Source organism: Thunnus albacares, chromosome 18 (assembly GCF_914725855.1).
Source record: "Thunnus albacares chromosome 18, fThuAlb1.1, whole genome shotgun sequence".
NCBI lineage: Eukaryota > Metazoa > Chordata > Actinopteri > Scombriformes > Scombridae > Thunnus > Thunnus albacares.
Window position 1 is genome coordinate 8,546,713 of NC_058123.1, and position 22,442 is coordinate 8,569,154.

Here is a 22,442-nt window from a genome sequence, read left to right on the forward strand (position 1 = left end):
CATCTGTTTGCAAAAAAACATGTTTCCTGATACACAAGGGACAATTTAAGTTAAGTAGATAAGTAAACTTGTAAGCTAATGTATTTGTAATAAACAAACCTTTTCATACAAATGTACCCTGAAAGTTCTTTATCAAATAATACAAAATGATAAAAATGAATGTACATATCCCCTCTCCAAAAAAACACCATTTATGGCCTTAAAAGCTTAAGAGGCCTCATAGTGATATCATGTAAATATATAGTTAAAAATCTGACTAAACAAAATTAAAGGTCTACAGCCATGCTAGCACTGAAGCTGTACTAAATGATAAATGCTAACACTAATGACAATCATGCTGTTTAGAGGATGTATTCTTTACCATATTCACCATCTTAGCTGTTAGCATGCTAACAGCTAAGACGGAACACATAGTACAGCTGAAGCGGATAGGAATGTCATTAGTTTTGAAGATTTTTGGTTTCATAGACAAAAAATCAGAAGATCACTGAAGTCATTACAATTCACCCCGAGGTGGGCCTGAATGCCTGGACCAAATTTCATGGCAATCCATCCAGCAATGGTCAAAAAATTCTCTGACAACTACCAATTTCAACCACTTGGTGGTGCCAGAGGAAAAGTCAGAGGATCACCAAAGTCAGCAGGTTTCAACGTCTAGGCACCATGAATTCAAAATTTCTTAGCAATCCATTCTACTGTTGTTGAGATATTTCAGTCTGGACGAAAGTGGTGGTCTAACTGACTAACCGAAAGACCAATGCTGACATCTATAGAGCTATAAAAAATAATATCCAAAATGACACCCAGGTTTTTGACTTTTGTTTTAACTGTAAGACCTTGTGCCAAGATATAGATAGATAGGATACCTCTGAGAATAGAGACCTTTCAAAACATATTTTAAATTTCATTTACAGAAATGAACTAAAGTAATAATAAGATATATAACATATATATATATGTTTAATGATTTGTGATGTAATGGTGGTGTAATGTAATGTAATGGAGGCACTAAAGTTACATTTCTTATGATGCTTTTATTTAAAGCCACAAACAAACATACGAATCTGTATGTTTCCATCATAATAATATCTTGTGTTTTCAAATCTTCAGCTAATGTCATTACAGCTTTCAAGAATATGAGATAAGTTTGACATGTAGATAAAAGAGCTCTAGAGAAAGTACACATATGCATGCAATTGTGCATACATGTCAGACTTTTTTTTTTTTTTTTTTTACAAACGTGCAGCTCACTGAAGCAGAGGTTTTAAATCCACTGGGAGCAAAGGGGAACTCTGTATAGTAGTTTTGACATTTCCAATTTAGTACAGGACAACTATTACTCTTGACCTAGTTTATATTTGGGGAATTTAACTTCTGAGAGAGCTTCATGTGGGTTAGCAGCCATTGCCCATTGAGACACTGTATGTGATACTGGGCTATACATGACTTGACTTGACATATTTGAAATGACAGAGTCAAAATTTTCTGTAGTTATTTTGACAATATGACGTCTTGCACTGTTTGTTTTTTTTCTTCATGTCATGAGGTCACCTTCATACAAAAAGCTCTTTATTTCATGTTTATGTTTTTATTCTCCAGATCAGGCTCGTCTATTATGAGTGAGTGTAGTTTATAGATACCAAATGTTTCCTCTGGTACTTCACCCTCTTTCCAGCCTCTCTAGCCCCTGGCTCTGATAGGTTTTGGCATACTTTAAGGACAGGATGTGGATGGTGACACAGTATAACCGAGAACAGGTTTAAAGCTAATATTGCAGCTGGGTATAAATACAAAATAGACAAAATAGAGTGTTTATAAAGGGATAGAGAGGGAAAATGTGAAAAATATTCTTAGAATGGACGGCAAATACTATAAAAAGACAAATAATGAGTTGTAAAGAGTAATTAGCTCTGTATTAAGGATCAAAGTTTAAAAAAATAGCAATGATAAAGTCAAAACTGGCTCCAAATACTTTACTCTAGATATCCTTCCTCAGCAGCCTCCCTGGCTCTACCTCTTGATCAGGATGGTGGTTATAAATCTGCCAACACAGACTGTCTCAAGAGGCACAAGGCAAACAAAGGACCTTCGTTTTCTGCTGTTGCTGGTGTTTTTCCTTCCTCTCCTCCAGCCTGTCATTGTGGTAGCATGTCCTTCCTGGTGTGGATGGCGTCAGATGTGTGTTCCAGGATCAGGGCCCTTCCTTGGGTTCCTCAGGGTGGCTCTTCGGAGAGGGAGGAAAGGTACAGTGACAGTTCTGTGACTCCTGATGAAGCCCAGGCTCCCTCACGGGCCAAGATAACTCTAAAAGGGAAGGAGGAATTTGAGCTTCCTTTGATAATTATGTGAAAACTGTGAGACAAAAGTGCAAGAAATGCTTGAAAGCAGCCCATCACCCGCTTTGTGAGCCACACTTGAAGCAGTTTCCTGTTTTTTCTGTTAGAATACGCATGACCACTTTCAGAAACAAAGTACCCAGATTTCTTGTTGGTTCCCAAGTAATAAACGTGAGATTTTATGCACTATTCCTTTCATGACTTTACATGACTCTTAACTGTAGGTATTAATTTTGCAGTATTAAGCATATTCATTTATTAAACATTAACATTTCAAGTGAGCATCAAGGTTAATTCTTGACTTGATTTGTGCATATTATTTATGTATTATATTACAAAGTAGAGAGTTGGAACTGCTTTGGAAACAATGTGAACCTTCTGCTCCAAAGAGTACTCCAGTCATTTAGTATAGTAAATAAAATAGTACTTAAGGAGTGACTTAACATCCCCTGAAAATCTTGTTTTTGCTGACCTCCAGTGGTTTAAATCTGCACCTTGCTGCAGTGATGCACAGGTGTACTCCAGGACACCATGACATCATTGTCGAGTGTGGTTACAGATGCAACAATGCACACTTGTGACCACAGCCAACAAAACAGGCTTCAAACTGGTGTTACTTTTTAAAGCGACTACAATCTTTTTTTTTTTTTTTAAATTTATAATTATGTGTAATTTCAAAGGCATGGCTCGTAGCGATTAACCTACAGAGAATTATCAGCATCTTTGCAGCTCCCCTCGGCTTTATGGAGCTTTATAGTGAGATTCAGCTCATTGTTTAACTGTCCGGCTGCAACTTTACTGTTTTGATTCACTCTCACTGCTCTCATTGTGTTGTTTTTGGCTGCAAAAGGCAGCTGTTCTGAGATAGAAAGCTCTAAAAACACACAGCACACTACCTGCTAGTGCTAAACAGCAAACGAGTGACTAGCTGGTGAATATAGTGGAGCATTCAGCCACTAAAGAGCCAGATATTTCCCTCAGGAATGATAGAGACCAAAAACAGAGCTAAAAGAGAGTGAATATTGAATTTATATTCACAAGGTGGACAGAAACACGACTCCAAATGAATGATGATGTTGCTCCATAACTGCTGGCTGTATAAAGAATATTTACGAAGTTCAACATATCAACTTATAAGGTGATAATATGTCAGTGTTGTGTTCACAACTTGTTTCCGCTGCCCACAAGTGGCCAAAAAATCTATTAATGCATTTGCTTTGAGCTAAATGCTAACCGCAGCATGCTAGCATGCTGGTGGTTTTTGCAGGTTTCTACCATATTTGCCATCTTGGGTTAACATTTAAATTAGCACTAAACACAAAGTACAAAGGACACTTAGGATGTCATTACTTTTGGTCAAATTAAAACAGTAAGAGACAAGCTCCAAGATTCCCATAATTCGATAGCTGGATACTAGATAGATAGCTAGTTAGACTTTACCTGATTGATAAACTGAACTCCATATCCAGTGTGCAATGCAGGCTTTCTGTTTAAATATTTAGTATCCAAGTCGAGGCCAAGATCCTCAAATGACTTTAGAAAGCTCCTCCAGAGCCAAAAAAAGGATACAATTGTTTAAAATTGATTTTGACATGAGAGAGCCAAATTAATTTAAACATTTAAAGTTAATTGTGAGAATGTGTTGCAACATTGCAGAGACAGACGTGGCCTCTTCAGCTGTGAGTGTAGTACATTACGTTTGTTGTTACTAAAGTCTCTAAAGAGTGAAGTGTTGCTTTTCCTTCCACTAACTCCAGGGCCTGAGAAGTCTGGGCATCTTCTCACTGATCATTAAGTGGGAGAGAATAGCTGCAGAGTAAAAAAAATGCCTATTCACTGTGGATGTTGGAAAATGACTGACAGAGCAAAATATTTAGCTTGTCTTCATATCTTTAACTCTGCTGTTACCAGGTGGGAATCTGCACAACTCAGTGTCTGATTGGAGGTCTTTTCTTCTCTTCTATTCACACTAATTTCTCCACTGTTGGTTCATTCAGCGGTTAAAGAATGGGAGAGGGCACTTGTGAAAGCGTCTGAGCTTTGGAGGGGGAAACAGACGGAGCGGGTCAACCTCTAATCTCACTATAAACAGAGGGCAATGCCACCACACACTGACCCCCACTCCCCCTCTGTTCACCTCATCTAACCCTCGCTTTAACCCCCATCCTGCGGCAGCTCGAGCTTGGACGGCCACTTAAAGAATCAAACCAGGGCGAAAGCACATTCCTGTGAAGTCAACAATTAGAGGATCTGAGAGGGAGGATTAGGGGAAGCTCAGAGAATTGTCTGGGAGGAAAGGATTGATAAGAGATAGACATATAAAAAGATAAATCCTGCGATGAACGCCATGAGTGTGCAGTGCGGGTGTTTGTCTTACCTCTTCACACCAGCAGGAGGGGCTCACTGCTTTTTATCTGCCAACTTCTTTTCCCTTTACAGTGCAAAAGTGATGTCTTTTGGGAAGTGTAGAATATACACATAAATGAATTACAGTAACTGCAAAAGCTTTCACTGATGTGGTAATGGAAACTAAAAGAGAACAGACACAACATTTGGGCTACCAGGGATAATGAATCATGTGCAGTGGTCACATAGATAAGCATTTATTGCCTCATTTTCAACTGAAATGAGGCTGTGGTCAAAAAATCTATTTTTCTGTCAACACCCCTTCCTCTATATTGCTGTCTTTCTCACCGTTACTTTTCCCTCCAAAATGCATCATTGCATTTACAGGATTATACAAAGCTCTTAAGTGCAACAGCTCTGTAAACTTCTACTCTTTGATGGCTGGAATTTCCAAAAAATCAAAAGTAACAATGGTAGAGTTAAATATTGCTCTAAACATTGTTCTAGTTGTTAGGTAAGAGAGAATACATGAAGTAAGATCTGGGGATTTTAAGTCAACTCTGTCATTTTTCAGGTCGCTGTGTCATTTAAATCAGATTATCTTGGGCAACAGTAAGGATAGGGAATGTAAGACAAGACCTAAATGTTTAAAATGTCAGTCACCAAGGTTTGATTTTTCTTTAACTTTAAAGGATAAGGCTGGCGATTATCTACATTTTTCTATTTCTAAACAAACCTCATGTGCAGAGCCAAACCAATGAATGAATTGTATTGTGTGTGTATCCAAAGCCCGATATATCTTATTCCTCTGTGTTGTAGACCTCCATTAATATAATAAAAAACACACCAATGAGCCACACCATACATGTACCATAGCCAAAATATTAATTCTTTCATTATCTGATTGTCAGATTTGTCATTTTAACCCAATCTCCTATTCTATATACTGTATTTCTACACACATAGCATGCAAGGCTAATATTACATATCTGAAACAAAAAATGTTATTCTCAGATTTGTATTTTCTCACAAACTATTCCAACATTTAAAGAAAATCTATTATTCACAACATTATATACACTACCGGTCAAATGTTTTAGAGCCATCACCTCCATTTTTTTTCAGTTTTTGTTGAAATTTTGCATAGTTTAATGTCTCAATTAATCTTTTTAACAAAATTTAATCTGAACGTTTAACTCATCAAACAAACACAGAGTCTTTCTGCAATGGAAATCAAATATTGTTGGGAAAGTTCTTCCCAACACTGTTACAGAAGTTCCCACAAATGTGTTGCACTTGCGGGTTGCCTTGCTCTCTCCCTTCTGTCTAGTTCATCCCAAATCAGCTTGAAAGGGTTTTAAAGTCTGGAGACTGAGCTGGCCATTTCATGATTTGAAGCCTACTGTCTTGCTCTTTTCCTCTATGGTAGTTCTGGCGTTGCTTGCAGCTATGTTTTGGGTCATTAACCTCTGACCAACTAGGCGTAGATCAGAGGGTGTTGCATGGCTCTGCAAAATGTTGCGGTAGCCTTTTGGTCCAGGGTGCCAGTCACTCTGTCCAAGTCACCAACTCTGGATCCAGCAAAAGAGCCCCAGACCATCACGCTTCATCATCCATGCTTTTATGTTCGCATGCTTTTTAAATTTCAAGGCCTAATTTATGTCTGTTGCTGCAGAAAAGCTGTGAGTTGTTAACCCATTACTTGATCCCTGAAAAAGGCCCTTTTATAACTCTGAAATTGACATTATTCTTCAGTTTTTAGAAACAAGAACTTTTTTCTTCTTCCAAATAAAGAATAAATATAGGCTTACAATACACAAATCACATTATTATGATTATTATTTTATTCAGTATGTTATATTATTTAAATTTGAGTGTTTAATGCACCAGTTTCATCATATTCAATGTGTGTCTCTAGAGGAGGCCGAGTCTATCTGAGCAGATCAATGAGTTCCTCCTGATGGTGGTGCTGCAGGAGAAGGAGCACAGCCCCACCTTCAAGGCTTCTCTGGAGAGTGGTCTGAAGGTCTTAACCTTTTTTTTTTTTTTTTACAGTCTATGGTCTGAACAAGGCCTAATGTGACAGAACGTGAGGACCACAGCTCCCTCTATAGACTAGAGGTGCCTCGTTACCTGCAGGCTCTGGTCCCAGAGGCCCTGAGCTCCAGTCTGAACCACTAGCTCACACCAGCAGCCCAGTCTCGTAAAGATTTTTATCCAACTTGTACCTCTACAAAATGAATGATTTATTACATGAACATGAGCAGTTTTTGCTTATAAAGCTTTGGTTTAGATGTTGGTGGTATAGATCTATTTTTACTCTACATAGACTGTGAATAACAGGATTTTTTTGATGCTTTATTTTGAGAAGCACATCAATCTATTGAGACACTGTTGTTAAATAAATGAATCCACATCTGAAGCAGAGATATGATACAAATACTGGTTGGAATAATGCAGTTATACAGCAGCACTAAATGTCCCATCTGGTATTGTTCTGATATTGATGTATTCAAATCAAAACATTTTAAAGCACTCTTTATGCTACTTCATACTTCTACTCCACTACATTTTGAAATTTTGTTGATTTGATTTTTTTTTTTAAACATATGATGACGTCTTGAGTTTTTATCAGGTCTATCATGGTTTCATTCAAATACCTGTATGAGGCCCAAGGAAGTCAAATTGTCCGATATATCCCCTGAAAAGAATAATAAAGATTAAAGAAAAGACCAAAATATGAATTCTCGTCATTATTTCCTCTCCCATTAATCATCTCACGACCCCCCAGACTGCAGGGATTGTAGGAAGGTGCCCTGACCGACCGAACTGTAGCTCCACCTCGACCAGCTACAACAGTAAAATGCTGCTTACGCCTTAATGCATCAGTAATCTAATAATGTCATGACTCACTTTTTCTTTACTTTTACTTTTAATATATTAAGTAAATATTGGTGATAATACTTTACTTGTAATATAGTACTTTTAGACTTTTATATTGGTTCTTTTACTTAAAGATACCCCTAGACATATATAAAAAATACATATAAAAACACTCTGATATGTGATATGATAGTCTGATGTGTGTTTTTACACAAAAAAAAAAGTTTAATTACCTAGTTAAAAATCCTGCTCCCTCACTGAAAAATCCATAATCTATGAATATTCACATACTGTTCATTTCAAAAATGTCACTGCTGGATTCAAGATGTGACTTATTTGACCAAAAAGTTCATTCTCAGTGTAGGTTGAGTTGCATACTGGACCACGATTGGCTCCAAACTAGTAACGTCCCTCCTTTAGCAGTTGCACATACATCAGTCTGCACAGTGAAGCTCAAACATTCAAATGAAGGAACAAGAAGAAAAACATTTTTTGACTGGAAGGATCATAATACTTCTGCGGCAGGAGATGGAGCGGGTTGTCCGCTAATCAGAAGGTCTGTGGTTCGATCCCTGACTCCTCCTGTCCACATGTTGAAGTGTCCTTGGGCAAGATACTGAACCCCAAATTGCTCCCGATGGTTGCGCCAGCACCCTGCGTGGCAGCTTGCCGCCATCGGTGTGTGAGTGCGTGTGTGAATGGTTGAGTGAGCAGCAGAAACATTGTAAAGCGCTTTGGATAAAAGCGCTATATAATTGCAGGCATTTACCATTTATAAATGCAGCCATTTACTTCCACCACTGCCTGACTATGTGTACTGTGAAAGGGGTTGCTTGTACGAAGAACCCACAGAGAATTATTATTGTTCTGCAGTTCCCCTCGACTCTACGGAGCATTTCACGGTCTTTCAGCTCTTTGTGTTAGTTTTACAGCTGAAACTTTACAGTATTGATTCACTTTCACTTGCAGCTGTTTTCAGAGTCAATGCTCCCACTCCTTTCCGTCCAGCACCTAGTGCAGCATTTAGCAACTAAAGAGCCAAATATTTTTTCTCAGGAGTTGGTGAAGAGCAAAACAGAGCTAAAAGGAGATTGAATGTTGGACTTCCATACATAAGATGGACAAAAACACCAAATGAATGCTACTGTTGCTCCTCGATGTGTAAATAAACCACTGTTTTCCACTTTATAATGTGAAATTATGTTGTTCTTACAGGACGCTGTGCTACCTCCAAGTGGGCAAAAAAAACAACAATGAATGCAGGTTTAAAGATGTTAGGTGAAGTGTTTATGAGAAGTTAACAGTACAGAGTTTAAGTTATATTACCTATTGTCAAAAAAAGTGTTATTACACATTTCTTGCCTGTCCCCCGAGATGGATGGTGGTCACTGAGGGGTCTTGTTTTGCTTACCAATGGATCTACATTACAGGGTAGACCCCGTTAACTCACCTAAAATATGGCACAAATCACCCAAAACAGTAGAGAAAATCCTTCTCCACCCAGAGAATTCAAACCAACTGTGTGTGTGTGTGTGTGTGTTCATGTTCAGTTTTGTTATATCACACACAGACAGAGTGGATAGCAGAGAAACCTAGCACGCATGTGACCCAGGAGAACAAATGAGTCCATCAAACGGGCCAAGACACGGCTCAGAGAGGAAGGAAGAGTCCATTTGACACAGATAACAGGGAACATCTGCTCTCAGGTCTGCACTACTGTACCAGCCTGGAAAGTAATTCAAAAGCAATGTGCTTAAATGTACGTGAGTCCAGATTATTATGTTCTCCCTGCAGGAGTGAGTTGTGTTTTCTGCCGGCTGCCAAATAAATGTCAAGCCAAAAGTGTCTGAAGAGAGATGATAACCTGTTCCAATTACAGATGTGACACAATGACAAAGGCAGCGCTCATCCATCCAAGTGGTTTCCTGCGGCACCCTGCAGAAAGCTGAATGTTCCCCAGCAAAATAGGAACACAGATATCCCAGCATGCAACGGGATAATGCAGAGCAACAAAGGGCAAACTGGAGAGCGAAAGAATACATTTCTACAGCACAATGCTTGCCGTCATCCAACAAACATGCTCTGAGCTGTTCCTATTGTGTCAGGAGCCCCTGTAGTCCACTATGTAAACATCCCCTCTGCACCCCATCACGACTATATTCAGACCCTGAACAGGAAGTGATTTCATATCCAACATCCGCCACAGTCTTCCTCTCTCAGGTGGTGAACATTCCCGACAGCTGACCTCCCAGACCAAGGACGGGGGTGAAAGAGAGCGGGCAGGGCTTTGTTAAATCGTAAAGCCAACTTTATTACTATTGAATTGAATCTACAATATATTTTTAGATTCTTTCCTCCAGATTGATTCTTTACATCCTGAAAACGTGACACAGATCGTGAGCCGCAGCTTGATATTCAAGAGATGTTTCCTTTGTGTTTCTACTGCGCATTGTTTTCCCCTTTTGCTTCAATTTCAGTTTGGTTTCATTTTGCTTAAACCTGCATTAACTGATTTTAGCAACAAAATTCTGCTGTTGGTAGACGACGTACATCAAAGAAATGATATAACAAGGAGAATTTAGTGCCACATTTACTTGTGCATCACATGAAGATGTTTAAAGAGTGATTGCAAATAAAATCAATGCCAGATTTATTCTTATTGTTTGTTTTCACCCCTGTAACATCCTATGAATTAACTCTTAATTATACAGCTTCAGATGACATATTATTCATCATGACCAATGATGTTTAGTACAATCACACAGAAAACAAATGGCTCTGCAGTCATTGAGCATCTACTCTTAACCAACTTAAGAGAGTCCTGGAGTTTGGTTAACAGCTGTAAAACCTTATGAGGGCGCTTGAGAGAGAGCCAGAAACCTTTTATTATACTGTATCAAATCAATTTCACCCACATAAACACCCGTACAACACTGTAGGTCCATATAAACACACATGCACCCTGTAATCTGTGCATGCTAATCAGGAATACAAAAATCAGTTGAGAGATAGAAGTGTGTATATATAAATTCCTATTGTAGAGTATAGTTGTAACTTCACTTTCCCCACGTGCATTAGTTCTGGGACATTAGAAAGAAAATGAATCACTCTTCCATTCCCGGCTTGAGAGGCCGAGCTCCAAAACCAGCCTTACGTTGGTGTGAGCAAATCAATCCAGTATGTTTACCAAAGCAATGAAGCTGAATTTATTATTTTAAAGATGCCTGAAAACATGATAAATTCGACTAAAAATCACTGGGCTGTAACCACAATGTGAAAAAAAAATCTCATGAGGAAAGGCATTACAAGCATATAAAACATGATTAATAGCTAGTTTTATGGCCACATGGAAAGGAACTATAACAGAGATTATAAATATGTTTGATTTCTTTGAATGGCTCTCATCTGTTGGGAGCCGTGAGGTCACATGACTGAACTTTACAAACCAAACAAAGACTGACAGCTGAGACAAAAAGGCTATTTTTCAAGAATAGAAACAGTGAAAGGGCACAAACAGACAAACACACCTGTGGCGACCTTCAAGGTGACTGGCCCTTTCAGTCTGTTTGGTTGTAGGTTTGTGTGTGTGTGTGTGTGTGTGTGTGTGTGTGTGTGTGTGTGAGTGAGTGGGTGCCCTTCTGGTGTAAAAGTTTAAATAAACACACACTGAATTGGGGTCATTGATTCCTCAAACAGGTGTCTTGCAGTCGTAAATCGGCTCTCCTGTTAAAAAAGAAGGTAAAGTACATTCTTAATTACGGTTCAATGAAATAAAAATTGTGTGATAGTGTTGTTATGAGTGACTGCTTTATATGTGACCCACTGAACTGACGCTGAACTACGACCGGATCAGAAGCAGGAGTGAACTATCTATCTACCATCTGTGAATCCCTGCTGTGAGAGGGGGCTTGGGAACAATCTGCAACAGACAGAGGAGTGAAGGATGAAATGCAGAAACCCAAAATAAATGAAAGCGGGAAGAAGGAGCAGGTGGGGGTGAAAAACAAGCAAACACAGAGCTAGTTTTACACCCACCTGCTCCACCGGCTGTCCCGTATCGACTACTAACTGAGCAGACCAGAGAGCGGCCAAAATAACCATTGATTTGCTTTTGGTAGATGACACATTTCTCCTTGTTTCAGTATGGTGAAGAAATATCTAAACCCTTTACTTAAAGCTGAACAATATTTTATATTAACAATAGATGAAATGACAATGCGTAAAGGAAACGGGGTCGCTTGTAATGTCGAACCCACAGAGAATTATTATCACCAAACATGTTTGCAGCTTGTTAAATCAATTGATGCAAGTAACGTTTGACCCATTTTTACAGTTGAGCACAGTAACAATGCCCTAAACACCTTTCTTTTAGCCTTCAATTGTATGACTTTTCCTAAAGTGACCAAATATATAAAAATGGAAATATTACATTTTTTTTATTTTTGTGCAGTTGATACACAATTTCATACATGTGGACCTGTATTTATTACAAAAAATTCAGAAATCACCATTCAAAAATGTTGCATTCTTTATATTGAATATTGAGTATTGAAATCACTATTGTCTCCTGTAGAACCACAGTATAGTGTGATCATGAATGTTATTAACCCAAAACTTATAGAAGAAGTTTCATTAAGGATTAATCGCCCATTTTTAATGGCTTAGGTATTAATGAATGAAACATAGTTTGGTGTAGAGACTAATTATAAGAAGATACTGTGAAGGGTCAGAATATGAACTGTATGTAAGTGTTAAGTTAAATTTCAGATTAATCTTGTATTTAATATTTTATTTAAACCAAAGTACAGAAGTATTATCAACAAAATGAACTTAAAGTATCAAAAACAAAAGTCCTCACTGTGCAGAATGGCCTCTTTCAGAGTGTTATATTATTGTATTACAATATTATTATTACTGACGTATCATTTTATAGGCAGTGTTTTAATATTGTTTCTGGTTGAGGCTAGGGTTGTGTGGTATGGTTGAAATCATTATTACAATATTAACATGGATATCTTCTGATACTGATTAATAACAATAAAAAATGTGATCATGAGAACAAACTGTTAATGTGTAAAATAAAAATGTAAATATTACTTTAATAATTAAATATCAAATTATGTCAAAATGCCTTTTTTTCTGATGTAAAGTACTTTAAATTACCTTGTATTTAAAATGTACTACACAGAGGGCTTCCAGTAGTGACCTGAAAAGTAGTGAAGTATAAGTACAGAGTAGCATTTCATGTATAGCCACTAATTATAATTATTATTAATAATTTTAATTACTTTGATACTTTTAATTTTAATTAAATAATCTTAATAGAGCAGTAATAATCAATAATAATAAGTAGTTCATATTGCTAAAAAACCCCATCTGGTGTATATCCTCCTCCTGCATAACCCGTTTTGTCTTAAAAATTAATGAAAATTTAATGGAAAAAAAAAAGAAAACCTAAATGAAATATTTCATCAAGTACCAAAACCAACAAGGATTTTCATTCTGTACAGGTAGAAGGCACTGTCTGCCACAGATAAAGTACTCTCAGCACTAGTGCATCACTATTCCTCTAAAAGCTGTGAAGGGACACAGAGGGATTCGATAGACAGCACCAAAGGCTCCGCTGTGAGATAAGAGTTAATTGCTATCCTAACTTTCCCGATGAAGATGGAGAGCGAGAGGTCGCTGAAGCCATCTGCAACCTTTATACCGCACAACTCTGGGAATCCTTTTCATTTACTCTCCCTTCTTTGCTCTTTGACCCCCACACGCCCACCACCACACACACACACACACGCACACACACAAGTGGAGATAATAAATGCTGTTACAGAGAGAAGGAGTCACAAACACAGAGTGCTGATTGAACTGTGAAAGTGACTCAGTGCAGACAGCCGATATGACCAAGACACTGATAAGAGGTGCTAGTGAGGCTGGTGATCAATGGTCGAACACCATCTGTACAAAGTGTGTGTCTGGATGTTTGTGCTCCTGTTTAAACTCACCATCCCCCTTCACTGCCATGACTAACGGCCACCCACACCATGTCCACACTAATACAGACAAAACTTCCAGTTCACCTGTATTAAATTTCTGTTTCACAACTGATGTTACATACAGATTGTTTTCTAAAAGTTTGGCTCCACAATGAAACACTTTTTCACTTTTCCCACCTTTTCTTCAGTTGAATTGCCTTGACTTGACCTGCTCTTCAGGGTAAAGTACCATTCTTAAAAATTTTTTGTCTCACTTTCACACCTGTAGTTTTGTTAATTTGGTCTGGACCATGGACTGCATACAAAGAGCCCAGGCCCAAGCCCAGAGTTGCAGCTTATGGTCGTTAAGTTGCATCTTTTCCCTTTGGAGTCAGGACCTTTTAAATAAGTGCGGGGTTTTGCCTTTCAGGCTCTAGAAACACGCCCTGCTACCTCAGACTGAAGCTAACACTAACTTACTGGGAACACCAATATGTGCACTCTTGGGCTAATGTTAGCTACTTAAGCTAAATTGTGCTAAGAGGGCAGGTATAATCAAGTAACATTAAGCTTTCCGAAATACTGCAACAATAGTATGACTCGGTGCGAGTCCTGGAGCCGGGGAGAGCCGCAAGTGAGCCAACTGTCAATCACAGCTGTCAATCAATGCCCGCACAGCAGACATCAAAGCTACTATAAGTCTTCAAATCTTATTAATGGAGCAATAATTACCAAAATGAGCACCAGCACACTTATTAGAGGGCTCAAATTTAGCGACTGAGACCATAATGATTCGTTGAAAAATATTAGACTTAATATTCATAGAGATAAGTTGACACTTTTTGGCTGGGATTTTTTAGAGCCGCCGTCATTGGCATTGCACTTAAAGTTACTTCCACGTTGGCTTCATTCTCAAGCCGTGGTAGAAGTCAAGGGAAAAATGAAACCTTTATACCCTACCTCTGTTTCAACTTTTCTTTTTCCAATGTTTCAAGGAAAATCCCTACACTCACGTGCTGATGCATACATCAATTCTAAAATTCCCTGTTAAGAGTCCTTGACAATTCATGGCCAGAGGATGGATTTAATAGTAGTTGAGCTTTCAAATTCATGCTAAAATTATTTGATTACTTATTCCAGTGGTTGGTCTCTTTTGCTTTTAAAACCACAAACCACACCACAGTCAACTTGGAGGTGGTCCGAGACACCCTTTTAAGGCAGTCTTGGTTCGGCTGTTCAGTCCATGTCAGTAATGTTCCATTGACAGCTTTCACAATGGCCCAAATAAACTGACACAGATATGCAAATACACTAGTGCTCATTTGAACTGCGCCATACAGGTTAAGTGTGAAAACACCCTTGTTTTGTGTTTCAATAATGTCCATCACACAATGCAGTACAAGACATAGCTTTATGTTGTTGTTGTGAACAATCACTACACTAACTCCTAACCGGGGCTAAGGTCAATCACTGGCTTGGGTGTAAGACAACGGGAACAAAAAAAAGATGCACTTTCAATTTTATAATGACTACTGTGAACATGGATATAGTTAAATTTTAAATAGTTTGTCATCAGCTGAGCAGCAACTCTGTGACAGCGACATCCAGATTCATGTTAGGCCTCTTTGTGCCCAGTCACCTCTGAAGGCGCCTTTTCGTGTGAGGCCGGGTTCATTTTTCAATCTGATAAATCCCTGAGCGCAGACTGACAGGCTCTCTGGGAAGACGGATGGGTCTGCAGAGACTTGTTAAAAGGGGGGCGGTGGGGGGGGGGGACATCACCGCCCTCCTTTGGCCAGGAGCAGGGAGGGGGAGTCAGTCTGGGGGTCATCGTCCTTCACATTAGCGTCCTTTAAATCTTACCGCCAGTCACGAAGTTCAACATGCATTCATATAAGTTTCTGAGATGGAAACCTGAACTCATATTAGTGTGTGTGAAAACATGACTGAACCGTGGGGGTTTCTCTGTATGGGATGTCAACACTTCATTACATTTTTTCATTGAGGCTTTTTCTGCTTGGGAGATGTGTTTTTGGTGTATACGTTACATACTAGGAAATGGTGCAGATGGTGCCAATGACAGATACCCAAGAGGACGATTAAGAAGTGGAAAGACAGAATACATGAATATCTGCATCCATGGACCAGGAAACCCAGTCTTCGGGCTGCTTTTGTGTCCTTGAATGCAACCCAATCCAAACCCAGTGTGGTCAAGGAAGAATTATTTTTCTTAAGTTATTATCAAAAATAAACTAGTGGCAGTTGACCCTTATGATCACGTACCTCCTGCGGTGAAATATAGACAGACTGTCATACCTACCAGCTCTCTTTCGCACTCCACAAGGCACTCCCTACACAATCCTATGTGCAAAAGTTTCCCCCTGCAGAAATCTCAACAGAGGATATCTGTTCTACACCTTTTGACTGTTGGTAGAACAGCTACGGATCAGGCAACGTTACTGTCCAAACAGACCACCCTCTTTGCCTATCTGCTTTTGTACATCATAGATTTCTAATTCTGTTGCTGCTGCACAGTGTGGTTGTGTACAGCTTTTATCCCCGTCTCAGTCCGCCCTTCCCTCCTGTTCATCCCCTCATCTATCAGCCTGCAATGTGAGTCATATATTATTGTTGCGTTAACGCAGGGAAGCACCCGTCGACCGGAAGATCTGCTTCTGGAGATTGAGCCAGTAACTAAATGACGCTTCCTGTCTCCCACCCCTTATTCCCCCTTCTAATGTTGCCTACAAAACCATTACATCAACATAAAAGCCTCATGTTATAGCCTCACTAAATGATTCTATCCATTTGAACAGTAGATTAGAGTCGTACGCTTATATAACCAACACTGAAAAACAATCATGTCATTCATTGTGTGGCAAATACATTATACATTCAAACTAACTGTACCTGCACAGTGGCTGGCATGGAAGAAATAGTGATACTTTCCGTTATGAGAACAGCCGAAGTTTGCATAGTTTACTAGAAGAAGTCATTTGCATGAGGAAAATTTGCAACATTCAAATGAATCATGACAAAATAAACAGTCAAGGGGAAAGTACGGACTCTGTGAATGGCAAACCCCAACATGAGACACCCTCCTTCAGCTCTGCCAAAGACATTTTGCTTACTGCCATTGCCCACTACGGTCCCTGCAGCAAAATGCCACATGAATCAGAGGTCGCAGGTCACAGCAGGTTTGCATTGAATCAAGCGCAAAGTACACCCTGACACATGTTACAGATGTATCCTCCACTTCTCACCATCAATACATCTACATTTAAGTTGAGGGATCGAGGAGAAATTTAAGTTCGGGCCAAACAGAGTAGATAATCACAACCAGGCGGATTTCGGTTGAAAGAATGAGCGAAGTCTCAGACAATGAGGATCAAAGACGAGAAGCGATTGGAAGATGTTGCTTGCATGATGTTAAATGGCGGGGTTAACTGAACTGATGTGCGTGGATAAAAGGTTGGAGTAGCAAATCTCCCCAAGTGCTTCTTTCTTCTTTTTTTTTTGTCAGGGTGTGGCTGAGCGGGGAGTACGGTGGGCCAGTCTGCAGGTTTGAGATAAATTCAGAGGGGAGTCGATAGGAAGTGCTCTCACATCACTTCCTCTCTTTGTTTTAGCCGCTATTTTCAAGGCTTTGGAATGTAGTTCCTGTCGAGAGGTGAAGGAATTCAAAACAAGTTCATTAACCTCTGCGTAGGGGAGCAATGAGTTGAGAAAGGACTATATTTGTGAGTGTATTATGTTTGTGAATGAACGAGTTTGTGGAAAGGGCACGCATGTTTTCACCATCTCGGCAGCATTTTAGTTAGATCTTCTGTAGTCAGACTTAAGTACACCAATAATGTGCAACTTTCTTTTTCAATTGTGGGTGTGTGTGTGTGTGTGTGTGTGTGTGTGTTGAATGTCCTGTATGTGTCTCGGGGTCTGTGGGAGAATGAGAAAGCTCGAGCACCACACCCTACTCACATCCTGTGGCAGGCCTGTCCTTGTGTGTCTCAGACCGAGGACATACCAAAGCCCTGCAGTCCCAGCACACTGACATAAACACTAATCCTTAAAAGGAAGTTACCGCGCATGTGTATTTGTGTGTACATGTGTACTTACCGACTCGCATGTGTCTTCACGGTGAAACAAACTGTTATCAACTTCATATGTAACATGTCCCCTAAAACTAAAATTAATTTGGCTAAACAAATATGTTTCCAACACCAAGTTTCAAACACCTGGCACTTCCATTGTGTTGTGTGAGTGAAGACAGGATATCAGTCATACTGTGCTCACCAACGGTATGTCTACAGGCTTTTATTAGTAAGTGGGTATATCTCTCCAGGGACGTCTCAGTGGTGCCCAGTTCTCTTCACACAGACATCCGGAAATCCACCGCTTTTCTCCAGAAAAGACCTCAGTTCCACTAATGACTCTCTAGGAAACTGCAGTCAGCAGCAGATGGATTTAAAGTGAAATACAGCACAACTTTTTCCAAATCCAGTTTGACGACCTTTTGGAAATGTGCACGAGTTCCCAACCTTTTGGGCTTGTTACCCTGTTAATGCAAAGCGATGTGTGCTTACAACCTTTCGTCACAGGTTTTAAGTCTGAGAGTTAAATCAAAGAGTGATTTTCCCTTCTCAGTATGTTCAGTTTGAATAACATTTAAAGCTCTGAGAATGTGAAACTGTATTTCATAAGACAAAAGTGAAAAATAAACACAATTTTGTTCTGTGGGATCAAGGCCACTCTAATGTTTGTGCACTAAGTATGAAGCTACAGCAAGGAGATGGTTAGCTTAGCTTTTGTGCTGATTAAACAAACAAGATGCAACCTGTTAATTAAGCTTTAAAGGTCCTAATAGGTGGATTTTTTTTTTTTGCACAGAGCCAAGCTAGCTGTTTACCCGTTTCTAGTCTTTATGCTAAGCTAAGCTAAGCAGCTGCTGGCTGTACCTTCACATTTAGTGTACAGACATGAGAGTGGTATCTAACTCTCTGCAAGAAAGTGAAAAATGTATTTCTAAAAATGTCGAACTAGTCCTTTATAGGGGACATAACATGGTTTTTGTGATTTTCTGTCGTTTATATACTGTTATAGTGTCGGATGTCTATGTTAAACATATTCAAAGTTCCAAAACGGTGTAAAAATGCTTCCTGAAAGGCTTCAGCCACCCTCCTTGTGATGATGTCAGATTGTTCAGGCGGGCCCACAAACAAACTGTTTTGTAGTCTTTGTATCTAAGGTTGTTCCATGGGTTGTTTGCATTGTCCACTTGCATATTTCGTATCAGATTCAGGCTTGAATATGTACAGATGTATTTGAGAAGTTTATAATTATATATAGTATAAGTATACTACTGTTTATTTAAGTAGACTCTGGAGCCACTGGAAGTCTGCTGAGGGGCAGCTTATGGAAGCTAACCAATCATAAAAGGGTGAGCTCATCAGGAGGGGGACCCTAAAGAGACAAGAGTTTTTAAAACTGTAAAATTGTGGAAAGATATTCCAGCAGAGCCCCTGAAAATAAAGACCTGAAAATGTGCATGATATGTCCTATTTACATTGTGTGTTGTGCACCACTGTTGTGGCTGCTTTTAGTCTTGGCAGGATCCAAAGTGACTGTCCAACTAATTAGCAGAATAAAATGCATTAATGGTTCGTACTAAAATCTTTTTTACAGCAGAGGAAGCCACAAAAAAACACAAACTAACAATTGAATCTAACAGTTGTTTTGCAGATGGCTTGTTTATTTTGCATGCAAGCTCAGCCTGCCTTCCCCTTTTATCACCCTTCCATGCATCCACTTTATTTCTTAATGTCGTGCTGTTCTGTTTCTCCTCGGTGCCATCAGTACAGTTCAACTGGAGACAGCTCGTTGATGGGGCAATGTCACTCGCACTTTGTGGGCACATTAGAGCCCCATTGCTAATGTCTTTGACATAGTTATGAGAGCGCTTTGCCTCATAAAGCCTGTGTGCAGCAGCGTGCAGTAGCTGTGAGCCCCATCACAGAGAGGCACATTTGTCAGGCTTGTTTAGTGAAGCGTTTTGCTGCTGTGCGTGCTGGGCTCATCGAAGGTCGAGAAGTCATGATTTCTATTTTCATGCTCTCTCATTAGAATAATTGACACTGTTAGGGGAGAAACAAAAACTGTGGGTATATTTTTGAGTGCTTCCAGTCTGGAGATACAGTGACTGATGCCCCTTGTGTGTTATCCCTCAGTTCAACAGGCACATTTATAGAAATGCTGAACAAACTGTCAGTTTTGATTTACTTTGATTTGCTCTCCGTAGCTACAGTGAATAATCGCATTTATACTAAATGAATGTCAAGGACAGTGTAGCTTTGGATCTCATGTAAAAACAGAGACAGACAGGAGATCAAATAGCTGTAATGTTGAGACTGTTGCACAGGGTTCCCGGGGTTCAGCTGTGGTTTGACATAAATCTCCTCCAGAGTCTGTCTGATGTACCATAACTGCTTCTTGGCCATCTGTGCTTAGTTAGTGAGCTAGATACCTTTTTAATGAACCCATCATTAAGACTTTAGGAGAAAGTAAAGGCAATGGGTTGGTATTCCCGCTCTGTGGTCCCACTGATGGCTCCCTAAATACAACAATTCAAACAGTACTGTACTTCATTATAGAGCTGCACTGCAAGACTGCACTCTCCACACAAGCTGTGCTGGTCCAAGCTCAGGCAAAAGAAAAAAAAAAATCGATTCACCACATCAATGAGAATCAAGTTATTACCTGACAGAGAGAGCAGGGTGGGGTCTCATACACACACAGAGCTGGATTCTCATAAACCTCTCGTCACCACAAGGAGTCATGCTGCTCCTCTGACAGCCGTTCACTCTTCACTTACACTCCTGGATGTTCCATTAATGCTCTCCCTTTTCTCTCAGACTACCGTGAGCATCTGAGGGGAAAGTGAGACAGAACGGCTGTCCGGTGAAGGCAAAATGTCAAAGCTGAATACCTTCTTTTTAAAATTAAACTTGAAAATACGTACACATGCAAACATGTTTCCCCGTGACTTTTGATACTTTGGTTATGAAAGCTGCAAATGAAAAGATCTGTTATATCAGAAGTCACTGAAATCGAATAACTTAAGAGTATTTTTTGAAAAGCTGAATCTTGTAGTCATTTTTAAAATATTTATCCTGTGACCATAAACAAAATTCATGTATGGCTATTAATAATTTCCTGCAAACATTCAGTTTCCAGATAAAAGGGGGTTAGACTTATGCAAAAGGCTGTATGTATCATATAATACTGGCCTAGTGAGGTAGATGTAGTGAAAAGTCATGACTGTAATTAGTACTGTAAAAGCAGACGTTTCAGATTAGTGCAATGATTGGTCAGTTAATTGATTGACAGAAAATGTATTGTTAGTAATTTTGATAAACAGCTATTTGTTTAAAGTCTGGCCTCCACTCAAAAAGGTGTGTGCAGAATGATGTATATGTGTGTGTAGAGTTTCACAGGGGGAAGGGGGACATTTCTCTGTGCTCAGCTTAAACCTCAGTTTAAAGTATGTACTTAGGAGTATGATTTGTGACATCACAACTAGTTTTGAGCCAATTGTGGTCCAGTATGCAACTTACACAAGTATTATGTGGAAACTTGAAACCTCTAGTGCACATACACTGAGAATGTACTTCTCAATGAAGTACGAGACATCTTGTCTGTCGTAGTAAACTTTTGAAATTAGCAATATATTCATAGATTCTGTATTTTTCAAAGTGGGAGAAGGACTAGATGTCATTTTAAGCATATAAACCAGTCCATTTTTTTTTTTTTTTTTTTGTGGAGAAACATATCCAACACACATTATTGTTCTGGCAGGAGTCTAGGAGTAATTAATCAAGAAAAATGTTGGACAGTTTTTTGGTTCTAGCCTCATGAATGTGAACATTTGCTGCTTTTCTTAGTTTTATATTAAAACAAGCTATTTGAGGACATTTGGAAACAGTAATTTGTATCTTTCACTATTTGATAGACTAAACTATTACTCTTACTGTTTAGCATAGTAATGTTTTAGTAATTTTGTTCACAATTTGGAAAATAAAGCAGAACATGAATAAAGCTTGTAAATAGTAAGACAGTTTTACCAGAAGTTAGAGTCTTACTGTCGATGTGTTGGGTGGTCTTGGTCTTAATGGACCGGTTCTCTCTCTCCCAGAGGAAAGCTTTGGAACAGATGGCTGCCTGGTTGAACAGAAACATCTCTGCTCTCTGCTCCACCCTGATGTCACTCAGTCCCTTTTGATGTAGTATCGCTGCACTCAGCAGCATGGACTACTGTCATCAGAGCTGGTCCAGACTGGCCTGCATCAAGAATCTATAAAATTGACTGGTTGGGCTTCTTCGGTTGCTGCATAAAGAAATATAACTTGTGCAGAGCCATTTGGTCAAAGGAGAGTTTCGATGACAAAGACCTTGCGGGACAGACAAGTGTATGAAGAGCGCACTGTTGTGGATGGAGTGATGAAGGAAGGGTGGAGGACGAGGGGATGAATCAGCGGTTAGAAGGGTCAATTAAGAGTTTGATTAAGAGCTGAAAGGCATCATCTCGCCGAGGGGGAATCATTTGGTTTCATAATTTCCCCTTCTTTCATGTACAGAAAGAGGATTAGATGAAAACAGAGTTGGAGCTATAGCTGGAAGAACTGATACATTCAGAAGGTGATAAGATGCCCCAAGTAAGTTATTTTCTGGTCCAAATTAAAGTAATGAGAAGTCAAAAAGGAATTCTTTCCAAAGCCACAATGTAAAACATGTTGTACGCTCACAAATTTGTAATTATGTGTGACTTCTCATAAATGAAGATGATCTAAACAGCCCTTGTGCATGCTGGAATTCCTATTGTGTGATTATTTTTACATTTTGTGACCTG